Here is a 21,162-nt window from a genome sequence, read left to right as displayed (position 1 = left end):
TTAGTGCCTTCAGTAGTTAGAATCTTTTATTTAGCTGGCAGTAGTGGCGCTTGCTGTATTGCAGCAGTTCGAGTAACGAAGATTTTGTGAGGTAAGTGATTCATGAAAGGTATAGGTTATTGTTAGTCGGGGCCATTCTTTAGTAGGGATTTTTGAAAGTCAGATTGCGTAGCGCTAAAAATATTGTGTGTCAGTTTAGCGTTGATCAGAATAAGTAAAGAGCGAAATGTCTGAGTACGTTCAGTTCTGCTCAGCTGTTTGAAAATCAAATAATGTAAGGGGTTTATCAGCATAATCATTCATAATTTTTTCTAAGGGTACGTTTCAAGCTATGTGCAGCAAAAGGCTGAAATGTTTTAGATATGTTTCTAAGATCCCATCTCGAACAACCTTGAAAATTTTCTTGATATATTTATCTTTTTTACGAGATATATATGTTCAAAGTTAAGCTATTTGTACACGTAAAATACGCATGTAAGATCCTTGGTTGCAAAAGATAGGTTTATTTATGTGACGCGTTTAAAAATAACAAGAAGAAATACACCGATTGGGCTATGGACCACAGAGGCGCTGCAGTCATGGACTATGCGGCTGGTCCCGGCGGAGGTTCGAGTCCTCCCTCGGGCATGGGTGTGTGTGTTTGTCCTTAGGATAATTTAGGTTAAGTAGTGTGTAAGCTTAGGGACTGATGACCTTAGCAGTTAAGTCCCATAAGATTTCACACATTTTTGAACCACAGAGGCATATTTGTGTTTAAGAGGTGGTGAGGGTTTTCAATTATCAACTCACAAACTATTGCGCCATAATTGAGCTTACCGATAAAAATTCTTGCTTATAGTAACCGAGGCGTCGAATATAATTAATAATCCCATAGAACTTAGAGGTAACAGCCAAATAGCCACTGTCAATGCTTCATTACATCACCTAGAAGCAAGCCGGAAAAAGGCATCGACAACAGGAGAAAGGAAGCTACTAAAGCGTGCATGGGGTACCTCGCTTAGGTAAATGGGCGTATTAAGTGAGCAGAAAAAACTCAGCAGCGCATAATACCAGAACCACTGCGATTATCATGGAATCGACTGATTTTAATATTTAAAATACGGTGTGAGGCGAAATCTAAGTAACGAACAACTGCAGCAAACTGCTCAAATTTTAACTGTATATCCTCTTGGCATTTATCTAGAAGTGCTATCTTCTCGTTTTCAAAAAAAAGAAAAAAATTATCCACTATCGAGATACGTCCCAAAAACATGGTTTTTGGATACCAAACCTGAGCCGCCGATTCCAAGACGGCTATGCACAGCATCTTCGGGAAAATTTTTTAAAGGTGCTCGAGAAGGTATAATGAGGCAGCTGTTACCAAACTTTTCAGTCTGTCATGTCAGGAGCATGCTCGCCTTTTCTCTGCTTCGATAGGACCGCTTTTCACTGGCCTTTCTTTATGTTATAACACTGCAGCACTGGAAAAGGGGTAAAATTATTGTGTGGTTGCATATCCTACTATAAATAAATCGAATCTGTATTTGAATAGCAAGCTCTGTGCAATCTTTAGATAACATTACACGGAAAATCTCTTAAACCTCTTTTTAACTCTGATAAACGTAGCGCAAGGCAAGGGAATCACAACTGTATGCCAATATTTTGTTCGTTTGTGAATTATGACAGACTAGGACTCGAAAACAGCGTTATTAGTGGAATGAAGTGTAGTATTATCAAATAGTCGGCCCCATAGCTAAGTGGTCAACGCACCATGACTGCTATACGGAGGGTCCGGATTCATTTTCCGGTAGTGCCAGAGATTTTTCATTGATGAGGTGACTGGAAAGGGGAGCACTGATCATCGTGATGCCAAATGAGGAGCTCCTTGGATGAGCAGCAGCGGCTCCACGGTCTGGAAAGTTCACGGCGGCCGAGGGAGCGGTGTGCTGCCACCATGGCACTCCATATCGCGTCCGAATAGTCCACTGACAGAGCATAGCACGGCGGTCGTTTCGTACTAAATCGCCTGTCAAGACTGGTACGCGGAGCCTAGATACCAGTGAAGAGTATAGGCCTGAATTAGAGGAAAATTTTTAGAGAAAATGCATCTGCAGAATTCTGTGGAAATGAATTACAGATTCAGTGAAAACTGGAAAAGAAGATAGTCGAAGCGTCTGAGAAGTGGTTTCGCAGAATTATGGTTAAAGCTAATTGCACAGATGAGGTAGAAAACGAGGTTCTCCGCGGAATCGGCGAAGAATATGTTGGAAGTACTGTCTAGAAGAAGGGACAGTATGACAGGACATGTGTTAAGACTATAGAAAATAACATCAATAGCACTACAGGGAGCAACAGATGGCAAAAACAGTAGACGAAGACAGAGACTGGAAAATTCCTAGCACGTAACCTAGGACGTCGGGTATACACGCTTCTCTAATATGATGAGATTGCCACCAGAAAGTAATTGATAGTGGACCACATCAAATCAGCCAGAAGAACGATGAAAGCACAGCCTCCTCTTCCCCTAAAGAAAATGAACTTAGTTGTATCAGATTTAAGTGGAATGGACTAAAGACGAACAGGGGTCATTTCTTGAGTATGGAAACCCAAGTTCACAAGATCCATTATACATTCAGTTCCAGTAATTTACTCTGTACTGAGAATCTTACGGCAATAGTTGTCAAATATGTGACATTATTAGCAGAACATGTTTCGGGATTACGTTATCCCATTATCAAACGCTATAAAACAGGGAAACTAATCAATAAATCGCAATACTACACGTACTCACAACCATTCAAAAAACACTTACATAGTCCTGTCGTAAAACAGACCTTAAAGTTACTACACAATTAGACATTGCCAAAAGTAAATACCCAAGGCATTGTCAAGCACAGAACTCATCTTAGAACAACTCATGTTGACGTGTTACATTCTCAAGGCGCAGTTGTAAACTAAAGGCAGCCACTTTCACCTACCAAATACGGTAATTTTGTGTTATATATAAGTCAATCCCCCCCAACGATTCTATTGTCTATTATAAAATCTACGAACATTATATGTCAAGTCCACGTACATTTTAAAAATCAATACCTATGTTGCAACATGTGCATCCATATACAATGGCCAACGGAAAACATATAATCTAACTCCGCTAATTACAATAAGTTAGTGACTGCTTCCCACCGAAGACATCGCTAAAGTGGGCTGTCTCGCGAAGCACCTCAAGAATGAGCAAGATTCGTTGAATAACATCACAAAGAGCATGGGGGATTGCACTTCGTGAATAAAGGTGGGTGTTGTCAAATTTAGAGGAAGTAGAGATTTCCTGCGCCTTAAGAAAAGAAGGTGTCACCGTGTTAAATGAGAAGACAAAAGTGTCCAAGGGGCATTTCTGGGCCCACTTTAGCAATGTCCTCGTTGGAAAGCAGCCGTGAACATATTCGAATCAGCGGCGTTAGGTTTTATTTTCTGTCGGCCATTATATATGGAAATACAAGTTACAACATAGATGCAGAACTGATTTTTAGAATTTACTATGACTTGAATAACAGAAAGTAGCATCGCTGGGGGCTATGAAATAAGCGTTGCAGGAATGTATCATCCTTGGTAGGTGAAAGCGGCTGCCTTTAGTTTACAACTGTGCCTTGACAGTGTAACACGCTAAAATGAGATGTTCTAAGATGAGTTTTATGTTTAACAATGTATGGTTGCTGCTGGGATTTTACTTTTGACGGTGCCTAATGGCTTAGACGCTTTAAGATGTGTTTTACTACAGAACGATATAAATATTTTGGCTGTAAGTACTTGTATTGTTGTGATTTATTGTTTACGTGTTTATAGCATTTGATAATAAGATAAGGTAACCCCAAACATGTTGTGCTAATAACATCACACATCTGACAACTGGTGGCGTACCATTTCCAGTGCCGTTAGATAAGACGTATGGTGACTTCACAACAGACAATCAGTAATATACTGTTGCAACCGAGTACGTATCATGTTCTCTTCTGATCAATTTTTAACGAAGATCGTTAAATGAAGTTCATATTTTGAGTCGTCTGTATGAAAGTACAAAGGTATAGTAGAGATGGGATTATTTACAACTTGCACAAGGTAAAACCTCAAACTCTTTGTTGCTCATCTAGCTGAGGACAAGAAAAATATCACCTTGTTGAACCAGTGCAGTAAAGAATACTTACATCTCGTCTCACAAAACTCTCCGGAGAGATGTTTACAAATAATTATTCGGACAATAGTCTCAGAGTAGCTTCGGTCATTTCCCAACTAGTGCAATGAGACTCCCACGACGTTAGCTGTCCCAAGGGCAATTTAACTGTGGTAAGTTCCCGCATGGAAAGGGATCTGAAGATGTCTCGGTTAATAACAAACGTCATACCATTGCAGTGGTCAAGGAAATTTCGATAACTAATGACATTGGCCAGGCCTGAAATTCTACAATGAGGTGATTAAGGTCGTAGGAGAGCGATTTGCACATATACAGATGGCGGTAGTATCGAGTACACAAGCTACAAATGGACAGTGCCTTAGCGGAGCTATTATTTACTCTCAGGTGATTCGTATGAAAAGTTTTCCGATGTGATTATGACGGCATGAGGGGGATTAACTGGCCTTGAACACGAAATGGTAGTTGGAGCTAGACGCATGGGACATTCCGTTTCGGAAATCCACAGTGTCAAGAGTGTGCCGAGAATACCAAATTTCAGTCATTACGACTCACCAGGGACAACGCAGTGGCCGGCGGCCTTCAATAACGACGGAGAGCAGCAGTGTTCCCGTGGAATTGTCATTGCTAGCAGACAAACAACGTTGCGTAGAATAACCGAAGAAAGAAAATGGGATATACTACGAACATATCCATTAGGATGGTGTGACGAAATCTACATCTACATCTACATTTATACTCCGCAAGCCATCCAATAGTGTGTGGTGTGCCACTGACATTACCTACCTTTCCTGTTCCAGTCGCGTATGGTTCGCGGGAAGAACGACTGCCGGAAAGCCTCCGTGTGCGCTCGAATCTCTCTAATTTTACATTCGTGATCTCCTCGGGAGGTATAAGTAGGGGGAAACAACATATTCGATACCGTAACGCTATCACGCTTACCAAATAACCATGTGACGAAACGCGCCGCTCTTCTTTGGATCTTCTCTATCTCCTCTGTCAACCCGACCTGTTACGGATCCCACACTGATGAGCAATACTCAAGTATAGGTCGAACGAGTGTTTTGTAAGCCACCTCCTTTGTTGATGGACTACATTTTCTAAGGACTCTGCCAATGAATCTCAACCTGGCACTCGCCTTGCCAACAATTAATTTTATCTGATCATTCCACTTCAATTCGTTCCGTACGCATACTCCCAGATATTTTACAGAAGTAACTGCTACCAGAGTTTGTTCCGCTATCATATAATCATACAATAAAGGATCCTTCTTTCTATGTATTCGCAATACATTACATTTGTCTATGTTAAGGGTCAGTTGCCACTCCCTGCACCAAGTGCCTATCCGCTGCAGATCTTCTTGCATTTCGCTGCAGTTTTCTAATGCTGCAACTTCTCTGTATACTACAGCATCATCCGCGAAAAGCCGCATGGAACTTCCGACACTACCTACTAGGTCATTTATATATATTGTGAAAAGCAATGGTCCCATAACACTCCCCTGTGGCATGCCAGAGGTTACTTTAACGTCTGCAGACGTCTCCTCGGACATGGATGTGTGTGATGTCCTTAGGTTAGTTAGGTTTAAGTTGATCTAAGTTCTAGGGGACTGATGACCTCAGAAGTTTGACGTTAAGGGGCTAACGGAGCAGAGGACCGACTTTGCTATTAGCACGACGTCGCCTACAGACCTTCTCCTGAGCTCGTGACCCTAGACGACTGGAAACCGGTGGCCGGTTCTAGTCGCTACAGTCTGGAACCGCGAGACCGCTACGGTCGCAGGTTCGAATCCAGCCTCGGGCATGAATGTGTGTGATGTCCTTAGGTTGGTTAGGTTTAAGTAGTTCTAAGTTCTAGGGGACTGATGACTTCAGAAGTTGAGTCCCATAGTGCTCAGAGCCATTTGAACCACACCGGTGGCCTGGTCAGATGTGTCCCTATTTTAGTTGGTAAGAGTTGACGATAGGGTTCGAGTGTTGTGCAGACCGCACAAAGCCACGGACCTAAGGCACTGTACAAGCTCCGCAATGGTGTGATCTGTGTTTACATGGAATGGACGGGTCCTCTGGTCCAACTGAACCGATCAGGGACTGGTAATGGTTTTGTTCGACTACTTGGAGACCATTCATGGACTTCATGTTCCCAAACCACGATGGAACTTTAATGGATGACGATGTGGCACGCAACTGATCGCGTTTGGTTTGAAGATCATTCTGGACAATTCGAGTGAATGATTTTTCTATATCGTCATTTATGAAACATAATCGAGATGACACATTGTGCACAAAATTCTATACCGGCAACCACTTTCGCAGTTATGGACAGCTATAGAGGCAGCATGGTTCAGTATTTCTGCAGGGGACTTCCAACGATTTGTTGAGTCAATGCCACGTCAAGTTGCTGAACTACGCCTGGCGAAAGATGGTCCGACTCGATATTAGGAGGTATCTCATGACTTGTGTAACCTCACTGTAATCTCTCTAAGAAAATCTACTAGGATTTTTTTATGCAAATGCAACCATCGGAACGTTGTCACGGTTTCCTGAAACAAGAAGCGTCATGTACTTTCCCGTCTTTTTTTGCCACAAGGACATATTCTATTTGTGACGACATCAGAGTTGAGATATGCATAAACCGACGATAATATCATACACGGAATTTCGCTCATAGATAGTAAGGAAGTAAAACTAGAACCTGTCCTGTGGCTGTTGGGTGAGGTGGAATATACTGTGTTGCGAATTAGACCGTAGAGATCGGAAAAAATCGTTCACTCAAAAATAATTCACACAAAAATAACCCTTAACCAAACGTAGGAAAAGTTTATTTTCTGTATGAATGGCTCCACACATTCCATAGTGTGCTTAGCGTGTGGTTCACGTTAACAGTTTTCCAAACCAAATGTGTCGGCATAGTGCCTCCGTGTCCTGTAGTGGCCTGCGACACTTCTGAGAAGAAATGTCGGTGTCCCCTAGATGCCCAAAAGATACGTCTGCCGGTGGGCCTATTGTGTTCCGTATCTGTCGCAGTCTGGAAGCCCCGCAGGGCACAAGTCAACACAAGTCAGGTTACCGAGTGCGCACCCTCGAGTGTCGAGCAAGCCCAAACAGTTCCTTCACTTTAAAAGCCGTGTCTGTATTAACGATTCTAAAAAAAATGCACAGCTCTGGATGCCTCCAAAATATAATGTGTGTGGCATATATTTGTCTCTGTAGAAAAATACAGGAAGTCCCGTTTCTTCTGGACGTTAATGATACAGCTAATTCAACTTTCCAACACCAGTCTGCTTTCCATTGTCCAGTAATTAGCCTCTCTGGCTGCTGAGGCGGAACTTCCGAATCCGATTCTCTTTGAGAATAGCAGAGTTTTCTATCGTGGACATGTTTGAAACGGGTCCAGTCATTCTCTTGCAGCCAAACTGAAACCTGAACCACGGAAGTTACGCTAAGGGGAGACTAAAACCAAAAATTTAACTTTTGTTCTAGTTTTTTTACTTCAATCGAATTTTTGATGACGTATATGACGTAACGATGTAGCAACAACCATGCGTCTGAAGTCCAATACTGCATAGGTTTTTGAGTAATAAATTTTTAGTATAATTTTAATGCCACCTCTGAGAACCAACTTTTGGTACTAAGACATCAATTTTCAAATTCCAGATTTTTTTAGGTGCATTCACAAGAGGCTGCTGAACTGTTAAGTTCATTCATTTTATGAGAAGTGTTATGAATTTACTTTCAGTTGTTTTACAAGTTTCAAACATACCTTTTCTTTGATTACTGTACATGAATATGACAAATTAAATTTTCGATAATATTAATGCATGGAATCATGTAAATACCTCAAGAGTACTTCCAGAAAAAATTTAATTGAGACTGGTTAATATTTCGAACAAAACAGCTGGTACTGAACTTTGAAAAACAAGGCTGTGGTAAAAATGATTTTAAAATTTTATTAAAAAATTAGTGCTAGTACCAGACACATAACCACAAAATTCACTATCGCCATAAGTATTCCCTTCCTGCTCCTGTAAGGCATTCACGTAATTTCAAGATCAGGGTAACCCTTTTCTGAATTTTTTCTTCTCCAGGCAGCGTCTTGTGGACTGCTTGATCCACCTTTGATCTCTAGATAAGAAGATCTTCTGGCAGGCTGACAGAAGGAGTGCTGGGACTCCTGCTTCCGTTAATCTTGAAACATCCCATAACCGAGAAACAGTTTCCACAAGGTGCAAAAGTATACTTTTTTTCTGTGTGACACACTTGGACCAAAATAACAGTGTGGAAACTTTCTCTTGCATTTTTAATCCCGTCGTCAGCACATTTTGCCAGTAGTGCATCAGACACAAGTCTTTGATTGGCAAAATCTTGACCGACTTCGGACCTCTGAGTGAGCCATGGCCCCTCTCGCACTCCATATCTAAAAAATTCGAATACATCCAAATGGTTCTGAGATCTAAGAGCGAACATTCCGACACGTGAAATAGTTATTAAATTTTTTTTAAAATAAATTTTAGGTTAGAGTCTCCTCTCAAACTTCCACAGACTGGGTGAAACACACCTGCTTCTACAGCGTAGCGTGCAGCGCCCTAGCTTTCTGGACAGATTGGTCAGCTAAACCAGGATCGAGTAAGCGCCCATATTACCGACAGTGGTCGGGCCACCGGCCAGCCTGAATGTGGGATTTAGCCGGTTTCCCAAAGTAGATTAGGCGAATGCCGATCTGCAATTGCCGCATCGGAAAAATTACACATTAGCAATTAAAATACAGTCAAAGCGAGGATGGAGACCCTAGTTTGGAATGGTTTTAATACGAGTGCTGAGGATTAATCCAAGTAGCCAAAAGTTTCTGAGTAAGTCTGCGGAAGAACACGTCGCGTAACTTGCCCGTGTACGTTCTGTCATTTCGTCAGGTCTTCACATCCATCCTTCTTACTGTATAGGTTCTCTACAACCGAATGGCAAATACTTCACTGCAGTGAGTCACGTTGGCAGTGGAGGATCACACGGCAGTTTAGTACCAGTTCTACACAACCTTAAGGACCCCATACAGAGATGTGTGCTCTTTTACGGGGATGACTAATACGGGGTGAAACACGGGAGACGGAAGGTTTTAAAATAAAGACTACTCGGCCAGTTTTAATATTAATGTATTTTTATTGACATCAAATCAAAGCTCATTACTCGCCATTTAATGTAGGGCAGACTTACTTCTGAAAAATAATGTCATCTAGGTGATTTCCATCATTTCGAACAGACGATCAAAGTTTCTTCTTCAAATCCCCCACCACATAGACCAATTTTCGGCACGGATGGCAGAAATTTCTTGAGTGATTCCATTCTTCAATAGTGCAAATTTCGGGGTCTCTGATTATAAAGTCGACTTCTGAGGTACCGCACAGAAAAAAAATTGGCTTATTGCGAGTAGGAGCCGCCCTCTGAGGACTCAGTACAAAACTAAAAAACTCATATATATTCTTCATCCGTCCTGGGAGTCGAAAATCTTAACGATTTTTGCCTGTTAGCGATATCGATACTGGTCTCGGGAATTTTTAGACTGTATCAAAATCTCCTCGCTGGTTCCTCAGACCTGCACGGACATAAAAAAGGAGTGAGACGGGGACTCAAGTTTGTAGATGTAGAGAGAGAATATATAATAAAACATTTTTTATTAACTTACTAAACCATGACTAAAATTTACATTTGATGTGTGCATGCTGTAATGTTCGTCTGTTATCCTTTTGACAGATAATGACTAAAATGTATGTTCAAATGGAAAAATGATATTCAATGTCATATAATTACAGTTTAACAAGTTTCAGATTTTTTACCTTTTCTTACTGTTGGACCTTGCTTCCAGCAGCATTTCATGATTATAGATCAACGGGAAATACCCTGTACGTTTTGATGAGTTAGTTTGCGAGTTTAAAAATATGTAATATAAATGGCAGAATATTTTCATCGCATTGACTTAGAAGCTTAAATTTTTTACACCGCCAAGGGACCATAGATGATAGTATGTGACGAAAATTTGATCTAGAGAAATATGGTCTTAACAGAAGGACAAACGAACAGGCAGATAAAAAAAAATGAAAAAAAAAATTTGTTACATAATTACAAATTTTAGGATGTTTTCCTTTACTTGTGCTGTGGAACTTTGCCTACTGCCAAGTTTCATGATCCTACGTCAACGGGAAGCACTCTATACATTTTGATGAATGTTTTAGAGTATCAAAATATGGCCGTATCTTTTGATTGCATTGACATAGAAGCTTAAAATTGTTACACCACTAAGAAACCGCAGATCTCACTATGTGACATAAATCCGAACTCGATACGCCAGACAGTTCCAGAGAAACAGGGTCTTATCAGACGGGAAACAAACAGACACAACGATAAAAAAATGAGAACTTTTTTTTCCTGTTACAAAGTCACACATTAATATTTTTTGCATTTTTGTCCTTTACTTGTACTGTGAAACTTTGCTTATTGTCATATTTCTTGATTCTAAGTCAACAGGAAGTACCCTATAGATTTTGATGAGTGATTTAGAGTATCAAAATGTATGATATAAATGACCGTGCCCTTTGATTGAATTGGCTTAGAATCTTAAAATTTTTACTAGGCCACAGGACTATGAACTTAAATACGTGACATAAACTCGAACTTGATACGTCGAACCGATTCTGAGAAAACGTGTTCTTAACAGTCGGACAGACAGACAGCTACACAAACGGACTACAAAGCGATCCTATAATGTTTCCGTTTTTACAGACTGAGGAGCGGAACACTAAAAATCACACACTCATATGTCTAGAGGTCTGGAAGGCTAAGGAACATTGCCAAAACGTGAGATAATCAGTCCACGAAACATATGTCGAAGAACTGCCATTGAAGCGTTCGCGATGTAGCGCCATCCTGCTGGAACCAAACATCTTTGAAAGTGATTCATTGTACTCTCAGTTATGGTTTCAAGAACGTTTGGACCATACCGGTATGTATGTATCGAACCGAATTAACAGTGACTGTGTCCCCGTCTTTTCCGAAGAAATACGGTCCAATAATGCCGAAAGATCCAAGAGCACACCAAACAGAGACTTCTTCATAGTGCAAAGGGCGCTGGTGAATAACGTACGGATGGTCAGGAGCCCACTAACTCAGTTTTTGCTTTTTGGTAGCGCCGTTTAAATGATAATGAGTTTTACCGCTCATCAATGAAATAATGTTATCACTCAAAATAACTTGCATTCTGCAAGCTTCGCGTACAAAAAAATCATTTGTCTCCAGTTGTTTCATAACAAGAAGTTAGTAAGGATGGAACTTTAATGTATGAAAAATTCGTCTAACCGATTCAAGGTTGATTGCTGGCTCACTAGCATGATATCTAACTCACCGTCATGGCCTTCTGACTATTGCTTCCCTTAAAATTGCAACATTTTCTGGCATCGTTGCACTGTGTTTCGGGCCTGTGCATTTCTTATCCGTTATCTTTCCAGTTCGCCTGAGGTGTTCCACCTATCTGAGGACTGTGTGACGACTCGGTACAACTCCGTTTTTACAAAATTGAATTGCACACGAAACATTCGCTGGGTAGCTGTAAAAGACTCAGCACTTTTAATGAAACTGTCAGAGACGAACAAAGAATGCTGCAAGTCCCACTGCTCTATTGTAACTGAAATTGCGTCTTGTGTGGAACAGTGCTACCCCCTCCCCCCCTATGATCTTCTCCCACAATCACGCTCTGAGAACTATGCGGTTCAGAACCGTCCGTCTTCCGTGTGTTACCCTCTATTTTGTTCGTTGCGCTTACTATCCATCAACCTGTCTATATTTACCACCCGTCTCCGTTTAATTTCCGTAATTAGGAGAGAAGGGCTTCAATATGTGTCCATCTTAGCGACACAGTTATCTCTGTAATTATCTTGGAGAAATTTGCGTTTGAATCGGGCTACAAAGAGATCTCTTTGCCTTGTATTTAATCTCGTTCCTTTGTGCTATTATCTCGGCTAGCTTTTCAATTACCACTTGCTTATGGAGAGTCAAAGGAAACTGTTTCACGATGCGCTGCAAACATTTCCTTTGGCAGTGCGCGTTTGCAATGGTCGTTAGCTACCATTAATGCTGGGACTGTGCTTTATTCTGTCTGGTACCACAGAAATGATAGTTTCAACAAAGTCGAAAACTGTAATTTCGTGAGATATGTAGCTCTTACATTCAGGTGGCAGATCATAGAAGCAACTATTGTTAAAAAATACGGAGCTCATTTCAGGGAAATATAAAATTCAGTGTAAAAGGCAAGTGTAGAATATACTGATAAAGGATAGAATATACTGATAAAGGCAATACACAGTGCCTGATCAGAAATATCGGGACACCTATTTATGGACGCTAACATGTTGTGTGTCTACCCATCAGCTTTACGACGGCTTCAACTCTATCGGGAGTACTTTCATGCATGTACATGCATGTACATGGAGGAATGGCAGTCTGCTCTTGCGCAAGAGCCGAAGTGATGTACGCTAGGGTCTGGAGCGAAGCAGACGTTCTAACCCATCTCAAAGATGTTCCACTGGATTCAGGTCAGAACTCTCGTCGGGCTAGTACATTTTAGGAATGTTATTGCCCACAAACCATTGCCTCATAGATGCCGCTTCACGAGAGACTACTTCATGATATTGATGCAAACGATCACTGTCTCAGAACTGTTCCTCTACTGCACGCAGTACACAGTGCCGTAAATATATTCATATTCTTCTCCTTTAGCGTATTCGCGACCGCAATAAGGGAACCAGTACCCAACCATGAACAAGACCCTCGTACTGTAACACAACCTCGCCTCTACTTGCCTCTACACATCATGACAGGTGACGTTCTCCAGGCATTCACTAAACTCAAACCCAAAATGTCAAATCAACTTTTAGGTGTCTAAGTTTTTATTGAGCTACAAGTTTCGGCGATATATTACGCCATCCCACGTGTAAGAGGTTTCCCACATCTGGTCCAGTCAAAATAGGTTCAATGGCTCTGAGCACTATGGTACTTAACATCTATGGTCATCAGCCCCTAGAACTTCTTAAACCTAACTAACCTAAGGACAGCACACAACACCCAGTCATCACGAGGCAAAGAAAGTCCCTGACCCCGCCGGGAGTCGAACCCGGGAACCCGGGAGTGGGAAGCGAGAACGCTACCGCACGACCACGAGATGCGGACCGTCAAAATAGGGACCAGCATTCAATGACCAGCAGGTGATGTTTTAACGACCGCTGCCTCAAAAAGCTACGGAGAACAGTCATTAAATTCTGGCCCCTGTTTCCACTGAACTAGAGATGAGAATCTTCCTATTCGTCGGTTAGGGGGCCTGAAGGTGGCGTATCATATCGCCAAAACTGCCAGCCCAGTAAAATAATAATTTGGAAATTTAGACGGCTGAAACCGCTCACTCACAGAAAGATCCGTACCTGAAGATTGGAAAGATGTTCAAATCATACCAATACTCAAAAAGGGAAGTAGGAGTAATCCGTTGAATTACAGGCTCATATCACTAACGTCGATTTGCATTAGGGCTTTGGAAAATATACTGTATTTGAACATTATGAAGTACCACATAGAAAACGATTTATTGACACTTAGTCAGCACGGATTCAGAAAATATCGTTCTTGCGAAACACAACTAGCTCTTTATACCCATCAAGTAATGAGTGCTATCGACAGGGGATGTCAAATGGATTCGATATTTTTACATTTCCAGAAGGGTTTCGCCCCCCTTCCTCACAAGCGTATTCTAACGAAACTGCGTGCCTATGGAATATTGCCTCAGTTGTGTGACTGGATTCGTGATTTCCTGTCAGAAAGGTCACAGTTCGTAGTAATAGACGGAAAGTCATCGAGTAAAACAGAAATAATATCCGGCGTTCCCGAAGGAAGTGTTATAGGCCCTCTACTGTTTCTTATCTATATTAACGACGTAGGGAACAATCGCAGTAGCCGTTTTAGATTGTTTACAGATGATGCTGTCGTTTACCGTCTCGTGAAGTCATCAGACAGAATTACAAAATGCTTTATGTAAGATATCTGTATGGTGCGAAAAGTGGCAACTGACCCTGAATAAAGAAACGTGTGAAGTTATATGCACGAATACTAAAAGAAATGCGCTAAATTTCCATTACGCCATAAGTCACACAAATCTGAAGGCTGAAAATTCAACTAAATATTTAGAGGTTACAATTAAAAATACCCTAAATTGGAACGATCACATAGCTAATAGAGCCAACCAAAGACTGTGATTCATTGGCAGAACACTTAGAAGGTGCAACGGGTCCACTAAAGAGACTGCTTGCGCCACGCTTGTTCGCCCTATTCTGGAGTATTGCTGTGCGATGTGGGATCCGCATCAGACGGGACTGACGGATGACATCAAAAAAGTACAAAGAAGGGCAGCTCGTTTTGTATTGTCGTGAAGAAGGGGAGATAGTGTCAGAGACATGATACGTGAATTGGAGTGGCAATCATTAAAACAAAGGTGTTTTTCGTTGCGACGGGATCTTCTCATGAAATTTCAATCACCAGTTTTCTCCTCCGATTGTGAAAACATTCTGTTGGCACCCACCTACATAGAGAGAAATAATCATCACCATAAAATAAGAGAAATCAGGGCTCGCACAGAAAAATTTAAGTGCTCGATTTTCCCGCGCGCCGTTCGAGAGTGGAACGATTGAGAGACAGCTTGAAGGTGGTTCATTGAACCCCCTGCTAGCCACTTTATTGTGCATAGCAGAGTGATCACGTAGATGTAGAGGTAGAAAGATTTTTGACTTGAGATTCTATACAGAATAACCGAGGTCCCGTAACCATCAGTGAAAGGGTGGACATACAGAAACCCGAACATTTCCAGCGTATTACCGCAGTGTATAGCGCGATTCATAAGTTCAAATCACCAATTTCTAGTGATTCACTGCCCAGTGGCGTCGCTCCTCGTATAAACTGAAGCGTCGCTTGGAAATCACTAGAGAAATCTGTGGTTCATGATGATCTGCTCGACCATTGCATCCCATTGTTTTTCTAGACACGTCTTCTGTGTGGAATCTCGTTGACTGCATTAGAATTGTTTTCAGTGATGAGTCCCGCTTCGAAATGAGCCTTTATCACCAGCGACGACATGTCTGGAGACGCCTCGATCAACGGTGGGGTGCCAACCTGATTGTCGCCCGCCAGACGGTCTGAGAACCAGGAATGAGGGTCTGGAGTGCCATTTATTTTCATAGGTTGTCACCCGCGGCACCGTTACATGACAGCGATACGTCGGCGATATTTTACGACTCGTTTTGTTGCCCCTCATGGACAGCCATCAGCGTCTTTCATTTCAGAAAGTCAATTCCCACGCGCTTGTTTTCGTGCTTGCCCAACCCTACCTTGGCCAGCAAGTTGACGGATTTCTCGCCAATTGAGAACATCGGGAGCATAATGGGCAAGGCCGTCCAATCAGCACGGGATTTTGGCTTCAAACACACCAATTGGAGAGAGGAGGACATTCAACAACTCAATTAATCAATGGCAAGCACAATAACTGCTTGCATGAGAGGCAGAGGTGGACCAACGCGGTACTAACTTTCTCAATCTGTGGAGCTCTTTTTCTTGAATAAATCATTCATTTTTTCTGAAATTGTTCAAAAATGGTTCTAATGGCTCTGAGCACTATGGGACTTAACATCTGAGGTCATCAGTCACCTAAAACCTAACTAACCTATGGACATCACACACATCCATGCCCGAGGTAGGATTCGAACGTGCGACCGTAGCAGCAGCGCGATTCCGGACTGAAGCTCCTAGAACCGCTCGGCCACAGCAGCCGGCTCTGAAATTGGAATCACTTGTTTGTCTGTACATGTGTATCACATCTACCGATTTCCGTCCCATTCGTGTAATTCCACCGTGCCGCGTCGTCTTCTTTTTCTTTTATTTATTTAGTTATTTTCTTGTCTTAGAGTTACTTTTAACAGAAAAACTACATTTTACAGCTGCCGACCCACATCCGTTCGGCGTTTGCAAATAGCCTTGGAGTTACCTGCATCGTTATGATTCAATAACAATTCCAGGTGTCACACTGGCCTCATAGCAACATTGCCATAATCGAGTTAACTTCGGTGTACCTTTTTTTTCCATTCTTGATCGTTGTGTTTGCTCGTTGCGGACATCACAGGACATCCGTTTAAGTTCGTTTGTTGATCCTTCTACTCAGTTTTTTTATTACAGAGACCAACCAGCTCTCTGACCGAACACGCTGAGTTACCGTGCCGGCAGTCTTCCGTTCGTTGACTGCTCGGGGCAGACGTCGTAAGACACCCGTTTAAGTTCGTTGTTGATCCATTAACTCAGTTTTTTTTATTACAGAAGGCAGCTAACCCTCTGACCGAACACGCTGAGCTACCGTGCCGGTACCCACATCCGCTCGGCGTTTGCAAATAGCCTTGGAGTTTCCTGCATCGTTATGATTCAATAACAGTTCCAGGAGTCGCATAGGATTCATAGCAACATTGCCAAAAACGAGTTAACTTTGGTGTAACCGGCGCTACACGGGCACTTGTACTTGAGCGCGTAGCTGAGCATATCTTCCGGCATGCCATTGGGGCTTCAACAAGCACCGTTTCCACTCTTTCGTCGGAGAGCATCAGCCATGTACTCCTATATTTCCTCCTCGCGGCGTCGGCCGCTGTGGCTCAGCGGTTCTAGGCGCTTCAATCCTGAACCGCGCTGCTGCTACGGTCGCATGTTCGAATCCTGCCTCGGGCATGCATGTGTCTGATGTCTTTAGGCTAGTTAGATTTACGTAGTTCTAAGTCTAGGTGACTGATGATCTGAGCTGTTAAGTCCCATAGTGCTTAGATCCATTTGAACCTCCTTGCCACCAAACTAGAAGCTTTTCCACATTAGCCAAATGTTCAAATGTGTGTGAAATATTATGGAACTTAACTGCTAAGGTCATCATTCCCTGAGCTTACACACTACTTAACCTAAATTACCCTGAGGACAAACACACACACCCATTCCTGAGGGAGGACTCGAACCTCCGCCGGGACCAGCCGCACAGTCCATGACTGCAGCGCCTTAGACCGCTTGCCACATTAGCCATTCAATTATAAAATGACCGCTACAGAGCCCAGCGATGTCTTCAGATTAAATCCTCACCAAATGGACCGTCAAGAAACACCTCTTCCTTTTCATCAAAGTTTCCAGACGCATGTTGCACATCTAATACTGAAGCTGGCAGACTGCTGGCGGCACAACGAATACGCTTTGAAAGGCCTGGTGCACAAAGCCTTTCGTGGTACAACCTGCTCGCAATGACACGCCCACGGTCGTCGCTGCTGGGCGCGCTGTGATTCGCGGAAGCGAGTGTCGTGGGAAAGCCGGTCTCCGGCGGAAGCAGACTTAAGTTACGTGTCACGGACTGGCCGCGGGCGGCCGTGGACAGCGATGGGGACGGGCACAAACCGCCATTTCACACGGCACCGGCCGCAAACGCTTTCTCCGGTGTTCTCCGCAAGAAGCAGCAGCTATTCCTGATGACTCAGAAGGCTGCACTGCGGCGGGACGGGTGTTCTATAGCCACGTCTAGCGAGCTAGGCAGCGCGCCAGAAACACCACACCGATTCGCAAGAAGTTGGGCTGTCACCTGCCGCAGCCGTTACTGAATAACGAATACCGTTTCGTTACTGCCTGAAACGTTTCTTTACTCGCGCTGTCTTTCCCGCACGCAGTTTGTGCCCAACTCGAGTCAAATAGGTAGTTTTTGCATCCCTCTACTTCGTTACTTTCAGCGAACTCGAAGTGACGGAAGCATTTCGTTAATAGCATCTGCCCCCTCCCCCCCCCCCTCCCGCCACACGTTTCAGCCGTGGCGTAACTTTTCGCACCACTCAAATTTCTGATTCCCAGCGGAGCAAATCTTTAGTTGCACGAAGAACAGAAGCCGGCCGCTGTGGACGAGTGGTCTAGACGCTTCACTCCGTAACCGTGCTGCTGCTACTGTCGCAGGTTCGAATTCTACCTCGGGCATGTATATGTGTGATGTCCTTAGGTTAGTTAGGTTTAAGTAGTTTTACGTTCTAGGGGACTGATCACCTCAGATGTTAAGTCCCATAGTGCTTAGAGCCATTTGAACCTTTTGAAGAACAAAATACACGTTTTTCCCCTCGCCACGTTTTATTTCCCGCACACAAAAAAATGGTTCAAATGGCTCTGAGCACTATGGGACTCAACTCCTGAGGTCATTAGTCCCCTAGAACTTAGAACTAGTTAAACCTAACTAACCTAAGGACATCACAAATATCCATGCCCGAGGCAGGATTCGAACCTGCGACCGTAGCGGTCTTGCGGTTCCAGACTGCAGCGCCTTTAACCGCACGGCCACTTCGGCCGGCTCCCGCACACAATTGGTTCCCGATTCGGTCGGGGAAGGCAGTTTTTTAATCCTCGAATTCATTCCTTTCACACGCAACGGTCTCCGCCGTACGGGAAATAGACGGCTTTTGGATAGCCCACAGCGGTAGACGGGATTTTGAGAGGGCTACGGCATGTGTGCAGAACACAGTTACTACAGTTCGGCCACTGCAAGAGGATGGCCGCCGTACTGTCAAACTGGCGTGTATACCTGGAGTTCCCTACGAGAGGCAGTTGATTGGGTTGGGTTGTCTGGGGAAGGAGACCAGACAGCGAGGTCATTGGTCTCATCGGATTAGGGAAAGACGGGGAAGGAAGTCGGCCGTGTCCTTTCAAAGGAACCATCCCGGCATTTGCCTGGAGCGATTTAGGGAAATCACGGAAAACCTAAATCAGGATGGCCGGACGCGGGATTGAACCGTAGTCCTCCCGAATGCGAGTCCAGTGTGCTAACCACTACGCGTGAGGCACTGACGCGATGGTTCAGTTCGATCTGAACTTCAGCTGTTGCCACTACAGCTGCTCATCAGTAGGTGAAAGAGTAAAATTGTCGAGGAAAGAGATTCCAAACTAATGGCGGACTCAAGAGCACTGTTATGCCGACAACTTGGTAGGTTAATAAAGTAAGAAATATGAGAGGACTCCAATAACTGAGTCATAAGTTATTGTTTTGGACCAAACTTTTATTGGATGCTGTGCTACTGCAATACTGATCTTAAAATGGTTAGCGAATATTCGTAATATGGCGCAAAACACCAATAATATGAGCAGAAGTGCATGTGGACTTCTCAGCGTGGCACTGTCCTGATGTGGCACAGTGTCAGACAGCTGAGAACAGCGTTCTCGCTTGCTATTGGCTGAGCGAGGCTTCGCTAAATGCTGAATCCTGTACATGCAGCAGGCCGTAGTGGCCGAGCGGTTCTAGGCGCTACAGTCTTGAACCGCGCGATCACTACGGTCGCAGGTTCGAATCCTGCCTCGGGCATGGATGTGTGTGATGTCCTTAGGTTAGGTATAAGTAGTTCTAAGTTCAAGGGGACTGATGACCTCAGATGTTCCATAGTGCTGTGAGCCATTTTTGAACCTGTACATGCACGACGTTGGAGGTTTAAATGCAGATAATTTTATTGCTGACTGAGGGCAATGTACTTTGGCAGAGTAATAATTATACCTATTAGGAGTTGTATGTTTTTAGGTTGCTTAGTACACCCAAGTACAGGCGGCAAGAGCAAGCCGATAATGCTTATTTTCCCCTGGACAGGAGCTTTTTTATGGTGCAGTTACGACTATCTCGAAAAACATCAGGTAGTAAATTATGTGAGCTGTTTGCGGGAAGACTTAGACGCAAAGAAAAACAAGTAACACACTGAAGTGAGTGTATGTTAAAGTACCAGTGATCATAATACCTGCACTTATACCCGTAGCACCATGTGCATACTACACTACTGGCCATTAAAATTGCTACACCAAGAAGAAAGGCAGATGATAAACGGGTATTCATTGGACAAACATATTATACTAGAACTGACATGTGATTACATTTTCGCCGGCGGAAGTGGCCGTGCGGTTAAAGGCGCTGCAGTCTGGAACCGCAAGACCGCTACGGTCGCAGGTTCGAATCCTGCCTCGGGCATAGATGTTTGTGATGTCCTTAGGTTAGTTAGGTTTAACTAGTTCTAAGTTCTAGGGGACTAATGACCTCAGCAGTAGAGTCCCATAGTGCTCAGAGCCATTTGAACCATTTGATTACATTTTCACGCAATTTGGGTGCATAGATCCTGAGAAATCAATACCCAGAGAAACCACCTCTAGCAGTAATAACGGCCTTGAAACGCCTGGGCACTGAATCAGACAGAGCCTGGATGGCGTGTACAGGTACAGCTGCCCATGCAGCTTCAACACGATACCATAGTTCATCAAGAGTAGTGACAGGCCTATTGTGAGTTGGTGAGAGATCTGGAGAATGTGCTGGCCAGGACAGCAGTCAAACATTTTCTGTATCCAGAAAGGCCCGTACAGGACTTGCGATGCGGACGTGCATTATCCTGCTGAAATGTAGGGTTTTGCAGGGATCGAATGAAGGGTAGAGTCACATCTGAAATGTAACGTCCACTGTTCAAAGTGCCGTCAATGCGAACAAGAGGTGACCAAGACGTGTAACTAATGGCACCCCATGCCATCACGCCGTGTGATACGCTAGTATGGCGATGACGAATACACGCTTCCAATGTGCGTTCACCGCGATGTGGCCAAACAAGGATGCGACTATCATGATGCTGTAAACAGAACTTGGATTCATCCGAAAAAATGACGTTTTGCCATTTGTGATCCCCAGGTTCGTCGTTGAGTACACCATCGCAGGTGCTCCTGTCTGTGATGCAGCGTCAAGGGTAACTGCAGCCATGGTCTCCGAGCTGATAGTCCATGCTGCTGGAAACGTCGTCGAACTGTTCGTGCAGATGGTAGTTGTCTTGCAAACTTCCCGATCTGTTGACTCAGGGATCGAGACGTGGCTGCGCGATTCGTTACAGCCATGCGGATAAGATGCCTTTCATCTCGACT

This window comes from Schistocerca piceifrons, chromosome 1 (genome assembly GCF_021461385.2).
Source record: "Schistocerca piceifrons isolate TAMUIC-IGC-003096 chromosome 1, iqSchPice1.1, whole genome shotgun sequence".
NCBI classification, from domain to species: Eukaryota; Metazoa; Arthropoda; class Insecta; order Orthoptera; family Acrididae; genus Schistocerca; species Schistocerca piceifrons.
Note: the sequence above shows the minus strand (reverse complement) of the source record.